This window comes from Hipposideros armiger, unplaced genomic scaffold, assembly GCF_001890085.2.
Source record: "Hipposideros armiger isolate ML-2016 unplaced genomic scaffold, ASM189008v1 scaffold_354, whole genome shotgun sequence".
NCBI lineage: Eukaryota > Metazoa > Chordata > Mammalia > Chiroptera > Hipposideridae > Hipposideros > Hipposideros armiger.
Window position 1 is genome coordinate 165164 of NW_017731704.1, and position 9309 is coordinate 174472.

Below are 9309 nucleotides of genomic sequence, written 5' to 3' on the forward strand. Positions count from 1 at the left end.
TCTCTCCTCTATTACATTCAAAACCAGAGCTGCAGCTACTTGGTTTACTAATCCCAAAGATTAATTCAATAGAAGTAGGGGTTTATTTTTACTGGTTCATTTGCTTTATCTTGAAAAATAAAGTATAGTTTGATAGTTTGAAGTTTTTTTTGTGTGTAGTATAATAAAGATTCCCATTATAGTACTACATCATATGTATCTAACTATTGCATTGTAATAATTTAGCAACCTGAAAATAATGTAAAATATATTTATACATATATGTATATGTTCATATAATAAGTATGTTATTTCTAGTTTCAGAAGTCATAAAAAAGTAAATACCCAAAGAACCCATAGCTGTAATAATAATAATAATAATAATAATAATAATAATAATAAAGACACAACGATTTGACCAGTGTTAAAAGGCAAGATTAAGTAACAATTATTAAGGAGTTACTATGTGATACAGAACATGAGTGTTATATTTTTATTTAATCATCAAAAAGTATAATTGCTAGCATTGTTATCCACATTTTGTGGACAAAGAAACTGGCATTACATGCCTTAGTATTGGTTAACTTCCTGTGACTAATTACAGAGCCAGGACTCAAACTCACACACTTTGGACTCTAGACCACGAGCTCTTTTGTGTTCATCACATCAGGCTTTGCTCTGCCCCTGGCCAGTAACAACTGTTGCTCAATTGATTCTTTGCGTTTATTTCTGTAACAGAAGTGTGTTGGCCTATCTTAACAATCCCTAGTGTTTGAACAGTCAATAAATGTGTTCACCACACATCATTGTACTTGTTTAATGTTCTCTATTCATGATTTCAAAATAACTATGACTCAGTGATGCTTTGAACTTAATTTCAATTTTATTAATTAAAACAGATCTGAATACACAGAAATATACTAGTTGTGATAGCATGGAAAGTTTTGTTTTAAAAAGGAAATTATATCTGAAAATGGCGCAAAGACACATGAAGAAGGTGTGAACCACATATATGTGAGTGAAAGCTGGCCTGGAGTAAACTTTAAGGGCTTTATGCAAAAGGGCTGCTGCCTGAAAGGCAATAGGATCCCAACAGAGAGAGTCTGTAAAGAGATGGAGTCCTGAGATCCAAATCCTAGCTAAGTGCAAGTGAATGGGCAGAGGAGTAAATGGCTGAAGAACCCTACAAGGAACTGAAACACCTTACAAGGGAAAACAGAGCAGGCGCCAGCTATGACACCTGCCAAACCAGACAGCAATGATGGCAGCTCACAAAGTACCATCATGGAGGGGCTCTCCTGTGCCCTCGCCTCTCGTCCCGCCACCATCTGGAGCCCCGCATGGTCAGGAACAGTGCAAGTTAGCAGCTGAGGAGAGGAACAAAGACAAGTTGGGTTAAAAGAGGAGCATCTATCTAAACTGTACTGTACGCTGCTAGCCTGCCTTCTGTCGCACAGCTGATTAGGTGAGTGCAGAAGCTTTAATTTTGAATGAAGCTCGGAGTTTTTATTATTACTTTGGCTACACCTATCAGTTTCAGAACTGAAATAGTTTAAGTGCCTAAAGTACCAGGAGGATTTATTATTTAACAGAGCTATAGGGGATCAACCAAGATTTTATCTAGGGAAGGACAAGAATTACCCCGTAGACCATACTTCAAGGGATATAATGAGAAAAAACAAAGTTACTTAATGATTTCATTTTTCCAATTTGTTTCCTTCAGAATATCATCACATAGTTATATATCCACATATTATATATACAAAATATATATTTATCTATATTCGAGTATGTGCACGTATCATGTGGAGCACATTTTGCAGTTTTGTTGGTTTTGCTTAATTCTTATTTGGTTATTCTCTCAATTTTATTTCTATGTAGTCTCTCTTCCTAAATGCTTTAGCTATAAGCAAATAAGGGTAAAATTTTTATATGTAAGGTTCTACATGTGTTTATCATTGAGAAAATTAGGTTTTGTCTAAACCACCCATGTCATGTGATACATTTGACACCCTATCTATCATACTTGCATGTGACTGTTTATAAAACATAAATCAACTCAAATAAACAGGACCAGTATTAGATTTGAAAAAATGTATTCAATAAGATGTGTAAGATGAAGCAGAGTTAATTCTAATTGAGTTCACAGAGGATTTGAAATTAGATGTAAAACTGTAGTATCATATTACTTTAGATATGAATTAGTATTAGATTTGCATTCCAAAAAAGGTACTATATTTACTTCTGAGTACTATTTAGACAGAACATTAGAACACATATCCCATCTTGACTCTCTCTTTTCCTCCCCCGCTACCTAAATGTCATTGAAAAATCTGTCCATCTTGATTATCTACATTAAAGACTGGTTTTGAGAAATGCAGAGAACCTAAGATTTGCATTTAGTGGGGGATGGAATACAATTAAATATTTTTGTAAGTGCAGAAAAATGTTTCTAAAGAGGTAACAATTTTAATACCTTAAATAAACAAATCTATCAAATACTGAATTTTAGATATTAAGCTCTCAAAGATACACCAAACACAAAAGAGTTTATTGCATAAATGTTCCACATTAAGCTTAAAGAATTCATGTAGGAACTTAGTATTTTACTATCAGTATGTGGGCATTAAAGAAATGTTGTTTGAAATAAATATTGGTAATTAGCTCAGAAAATTTTTAGAAATTGGACTTAGGTCCTATGATTTAGAATTTAGATGTTGTCCAAAGGAAATCAGTATTGGTCATAACGTGGACCCTAAAGCCACCATTAAAATGAGGCATGTATAAAAAAGAATAGTATATGAAAGCCATTAATGACCTATAATGACCTCATTCTCAATAGTTTTGGGTTGTTGGAAAAGTCATGACATATTTTTTCTGTTTTTCGTTGCAAAAATGCATCATGACTTTTCTGACAACCCAATATAATGCAGGATATAAAGTATATAAAACATTTATATTGTTTCATTATTAACAATGACTATTCATGAAAAAACAAAACCTTCAAGAATAGCAAAAGTGAATAGTTATTGATATTCAGCATTTGCTTAAAAATACTGGTTGTGATTATATAGCATTCTGAATTCATTGCATCATTAGATACTCCTAATTTTCTACGTAAGAGCTATTCTCCACTTCCTCCTTTTTGATAGAACCCCTTTTTGTTCAGATTAGCAATGTTCCCAGATACAATACTCACCTTCTGAGACTCTGTTACAACCAGGGGTGGCCATGTAACAAAAGTGTAGGTAGACAATGTCATAAAAGTATGGCTCTGCTAAAGACATCTGTGAATATTTTAGTTTTTCTAATACAGACCCTTTTTTTGTCCCTTTCACTTTCTCCAGCTTATAGCACAACTGAAGAGGGAGATGCCATCTTGCCTCCATGATTTGATAAGCATGAAGATAAAAGGTTTCTTGTGAGGATGATGGAGCAAAATGATAGAAGAGGGGCTAGACTCCCTGCCTTCAGACTTCTGGTTGTGTGAAGAAAATAAAATGCTATTACAAGGTTAAGCTACAAATATGGGCTTCTATTTCATGTACCTAATTATATCACAATTCATACAATATCTATGAAATTGGTAAAAGTATTCATTTTGAAGGCTTAATCTGAGGGACTCACAGATATCTAACACAATCAAATCTGAAAAAAAGTATGGTCCTTTAATTCATTATGATTTTGAAATTGATCTTTCACAGTCTTTTAGTTATCACATTATTAAATATATTTGAACATTCAAATTTTGTGGATATTATAGATGAATCCTGTTAATTTCTCAGTGTGATGTGATTGTGTGTGTGTGTGTGTGTGTGTGTGTGTGCATATGTGTGTGTGTATGCACATATACTCAAGGAGTCTAAAGAAACAGTGATTTCCTGGGGCATTCAATGTTTGTTATTTCCAACTGATTTTTTAAATCTCCATCCAGTTTCCACTTCCTTAGGGAATAGATCCTAATATATCCCATTACAAATTATTTATTGATTTATCTATCTTAAACTTGTCATCATTGGAGGTTTGGAGTGTGTGTGTGTGTGTGTGTGTGTGTGTGTGTGTGTGTGTGAATTCTGATCCATTTACTTTATCTGTATACCCACTTTCTTGAGTGTTTATCATAAATGGATATTGAATTTTGTCAAATGCTTTTTCTGTATCTATTGAAATGATCATATGATTTTAATCTTTCATTTTGTTAATGTGGTGTATCACATTGGTTGATTTGCAGATATTGAACAATATTTTCATCCCTGGAATAAATCTCAGTTGATCATGGTGTATGATCTTTTTGTATTGTTGAATTCAGTTTTCTAATATTTTGTTGAGGATTTTCACATCTGTATTCATCAGGGATATTTGCCTGTAATTTGTTTTCTTGTAGTGTCCTTGTCTGATTTTGGTATCAAGGTAATGCTAGCCTCATAAAATGAGTTTGGGAGTGTTCTCTCCTCTTCTATTTATTGAAAGAGTTGGGAAAGGATTGATATTAATTCTTCTTTAAATGTTTGATAGAATTCAGTAGTGAAGCCACCTGGTCCTGGACTTTTGTTTGATGGGAGGTTTTTGATTACTGATTCAATCTCTTTAAAACAAGGCCTCTGCAAATTTTTTTTCTTTATGATTTAGTCTCACATCGTAAGAATTTATCATTTTTTTCTAAGTTGTCCAATTTGTTGACATATAATTGTTCATAGTGGTCTCTTATGATCCTATGTATTTTTGTGGTATCTTTTCTTTTATTTCTGATTTTATTTACTTGAGTCCTCTCTTTTTTTCTTGGTGAGTCTAACTAAAGGTTTGTATATTTTCTTTATCTTTAAAAAAGTAGCTACAGTTTCACTGATGTCTTCTGTTGTCTTTTTAGTCTCTGTTTCATTTATTTCTATTCTAATCTTTGTTATTTCCATCCTTCTACTAATTTTCGGTTTGCCTTGTTTTTCTAGTTCCTTGAGGTGTAAAGTTAGGTTGTTTATTTGAGATTTCTCTGTTTCCTGAAAGGCACTGATTGCAATGAATGTCCTCCATTTACTTTATCTGATGGTAAAATATCCTATCAAAGAGCCATTTCTTTATTGTGCCAAGCTATGTCTTTCTCTCTGACTCCAGTACTTCTGTTCTGGCTATCACTTGGCCACTCTGAGTATTGGGATCAATTATAAAGCATTCTGTATCCAATTCCAATGTGGATGGTATGGAGTTTTCCACACCAACAAGCAGCTCTTGGACACCAGTTGGTTGTTCTACAATTTCATTCAATTCTAATACTGTCTACCCAGAGGCTGCATCAGATTCCACAGGCAAAGTGCTCTGTCCCACTAGACTGCCCATCCCACCCTCAGATGGCAATCGCAAGCCCAGGTTGTCACCTGTGCTTCTGACCAATGGGCTAGATTGAAAGTTCCCACAGCATACTCATTCCTCAGGTTCAATTAATTTGCTAGCATGGCTCACTGAGCTCAAGAAACTAGTTTACTTACTAGATTACCAGTTTGTTATAAAAGGATATAATGCAAGAATAGCCTGATGGAAGAGGTATACAAAGCAAAATATGGGGACAGCACAGAGCTTCCATGCTCTCTTTGAGCATGTCATTCTCCCCAAGTGTCCCTGTGTCCACCAGCCTGGAAGCAATCTGAACCCTGCCATTTCAGGTGACTGGAGGCTTCATTACATAGTCATGATAGATTAAATCATTGACCATTGGTGAATGATTCAACCTCCAGTCTCATTCTCCTCCCCAGATGTTGGTGGTTCCTGACTGAAAGTTCCAACTCCCTACTCAGTGGTTGGTTCCCCTGGCAACCAGCCCCCATTCTTAGGTGCTTTCCAAAAGTCACTTCATTAACATAAACTTAGTTGTGGTGGAAAGGAGCTTGTTATGAATAACAATACACCCATTTCACCTTTATGGCTCTGAAGCAATTTCAGGAACTGAGGACAAAGGGCCAAATATTATAACACAAGATGCTCCCATATGCTCTAATGGCTAAGAAAGTTCCAAGGTTTTGGGGATCTGTGAGGCAGGAATCAGGGATAAAGAACAAATATATATTTTCCTATTATAAGTCACACTATCACAAATTAATACTCAGAGATTTTTTTCCTTCTTTTATTTTGTTTTAAAGATTTTTATTTAAAATGTAGCTAACATATAATATTATATTTGTTTCAGGGGTACACCATAGTTATTCTACATTTATATACCTAAAGAAGTGATCACCATAAATCCAGCAACCATCTGACACCATACCACAGTATCACAATATTGTTGATTATATTCCCTATGACATCACATTCCTATGACTCCTTTGTTTCATACCTGGAAATTTAGATCTCTTATTCCTGTTCCCCTCTCCACTGCCTTTTAATTTTTCAATTATAGTTTTCATTCAATATTATTTTATATTAATTTCAAGTGTAAAGCATAGTGTTTAGACATTTACATAATTTACAAAGTGATCCCCCTAATTAGTCTAGTACCCACCTAGCACTATACATAGTTATTACCATAGCATTGACTGTATTCCCTATGCTTTACATCCCCATGACTATTTTGTAATTACCGCCTGCCTGAGCTCTGTAGACTTTGATAGTTTTCCAATAAAGAGTGCAATGTCAGAGAGGCTGGCTGCTCCCAGAAAAAGTGCCTTCAGCTGTACGAGTGTTGGGTTAATGGAGTCCCAGCTGAGTCAGCAGGGTAGAGCAGCGGAACTCACTAGGCCAATCAGATTCAGGTTTGGCCTGTGAAGGCAGGTTCAACATAGGAAAGATGGCCATTGCCCACCTGCCAACTGCATGGAAGAAGGACACCTCACAGGGAAAGTGCCAACTGTCCTCCAGTCGTCCCCCTGCAGCCACAGACCTCAGTCTGCCCCTGTATGTCTCCAAGGCCTCCTGAGTGCCTGTCTCTCCGCTGGAGCCCAAGGTGAGTGCCTGAGAGTAAGTCTGTGTGTGGGCTGTTTAAGAGGAAGTCTGGGTTTCCTGCAGCCTTCCACCCCATCTAAGCTGTCAGAATCCCGACTATTTTTCACAGCCAGATGTTGTGGGGGCTCCTCTTTCTGGCACCAGTACGCTGGGCTGGGGAGCCTGGTGTGGGAGGCTGGGGTTCCTCGCTCCTCCAGGAAGAACCTCCATGGCCAAGATATCCCTCCTGATTCTCAACCAGCACAGGGAAATTTGGGGCCCGCTCTGCATCTCTGCCCCTCCTACCAGTCCCAAAGTGGCTTCTTTATATTTTTAGTTATAGGACTTCTGTTTTGCTAGACTTTGGTTGGTGCTCTAGGTTCATTGTTCTATAATATAGTTGTAATTTTAATGTGTTCATGGAATGATGCAGGCCCAGTGTTTATCTACTCTGCCATCTTGGATCTCAACTCAGAGATCTTGAAGTTAGGGGAAAATAAGTAATATAACCATTTCACTGATTAGTAACGTAAGCCCTAAAGTTAATTTTCCTTGGTCAAAGTTATTATTGACACAGGTGCTGTTTGCTGTGAGAATAAAAATGGTCACTTTAAACACTACATAAGCAATTCCTGAAATGTCCTCTCTGAACCTCGAGTTACTGTGATGAAAGATGAAAAGTTCCTAAATCAAAACAATACTTGAAAAGAGGAACAACTGTTTCTCAGAGTCTGGGAGAGGTTTCCAGTAACTGTATGGACACTGGCTAGACAGAGAAAAAATTGGAGGCTCTCACATACTTTGCCCCCCAAATATGGGGCAGTACCTAAGAGGTGGATTGCTGAGTGAGGCTATAATTCACACTTTGCCAAAGACAAATTTGAATAGTCATCCATTTACTAAAAAAAAAATAATTTACTTTTAGTGGTAACTGGGGACATTGCCTCCTTAGACTTTACTGCCCTCTAGGTACCTATAGCCCTCAAGCCCTCAGAAAAGTCAGTTCCCAGTAAAGCAATATGAATACAGAGGGATTAAGTGTGGGGATGCACTGGGGAGGTTGGTAGGCAGAGAGGAAACAAAAAGATTTCCTTCACCACGAATCGAACCTGAGTGAAATTTGCGAAGAGGGTAAATCATAAGTGTTCTCACCACATACACAAATAATAATAATTTAAAAATAGTAATTATGTGAGATGATGGAGATATTAATTAGCTTGATTATGGTGATTATTTTACAGTGTATCTCAAAATACTGATGTATTTGAGCACCTTAAACATATACAATGTTGTTTGTCAATTATATCTCAGTAAAGCTGAGGAGAAAAAAGAAAGATTAGGGAAAAAAAGTGGTGGATGGAAAGTTGTCATGTGGTGTTAAATGTAGGCAAGGACAGTGTTTATGAACAATGCTTAGGAGGAATAGGATTTTCATATATTACTTCAGGAGGAAAAAAACAATTATGTAAAGACAGAATAATTCAGAAATAAATCCTCATCCTAGAAGACAGAGAATCATGCAATAGAGTAAGATCCCAGGTCACTACAAGCTAAAAGCTAGAAATTATTCTAGAATGTGTGTACATCAATTTGCCTTCCACTTTAAGAATATAAGGAGGTTTCTATCGGCACTGAAGTAAGCAGTGAGTGATATCTACGGCAATCCATGTCTCCTTTTAATAGGTTAAATGAGACCAATTAAATAGGACTGAGCAATTCTTAGTCAAGGATGACCACATTAAACAAGATACAAGCAAATAACACCTACCCTGAGTAAATAAAATAGATGCAAACAAACTGACTTATGAAAGAAAGCAATTCTTCAGCATAAAAGAAGGGGAGAATTACTCTAAAATACTTCTTGAAATGATTTTTCTATAAGGAGCAGAATAAATTATTTTTAAAAATATCTAAAGCTGAAGTAATCTAATTTAAAACATTTAGTAACACAGATATTCTGATGAGCTTTCCGCAATATTAAGGATAAAGAAATTGTCTTATTAAAATCCAGGCCCCCAACTATATAGAGACTGCAAACAACACAATAAATCTAAAGCAAACTCCAGGCTAGCTTTAAAATTAAACCTTTGCAACATCAATACTAAAAGATAATGGAGAGGTGCTCATTAAGTTTTTTTTATTTTGTTTTTGTTTTTTTTTCCTTTTCTGCAAAGCGACAGACCTGGGATGAGGTGACAAGTGAACTCTCTTTATTTTCTGATATGTAAGCATTCATAAATTATGGCACTAACATAGCATCTCTGGAAAACATACTCAAACACAAAACTCAGGGCAGTCAAAAATTAAAATTATGAAGTAAAATCCTGGAAATTTTTAAATAAATGTTCTTATGGTGAATCCAATTAATTTCTGTATACATGTTAATATCATTTGATGAAAGTGTAATAAGTGTCACTTGAAAAA

General features: G+C 35.7%; 1 long non-coding RNA gene across 1 annotated transcript; it reads left to right on the forward strand.

Annotated features, from left to right (window-relative positions):
- The first annotated feature begins 6 nt into the window (after positions 1 to 6).
- LOC109392894 (uncharacterized) lies at positions 7 to 3725 on the forward strand. The gene is made up of 2 exons (XR_002126133.1): positions 7 to 1444; positions 3327 to 3725. It is a non-coding gene; the product is annotated as an uncharacterized LOC109392894 (long non-coding RNA).
- The last annotated feature ends 5584 nt before the right edge of the window (positions 3726 to 9309 follow it).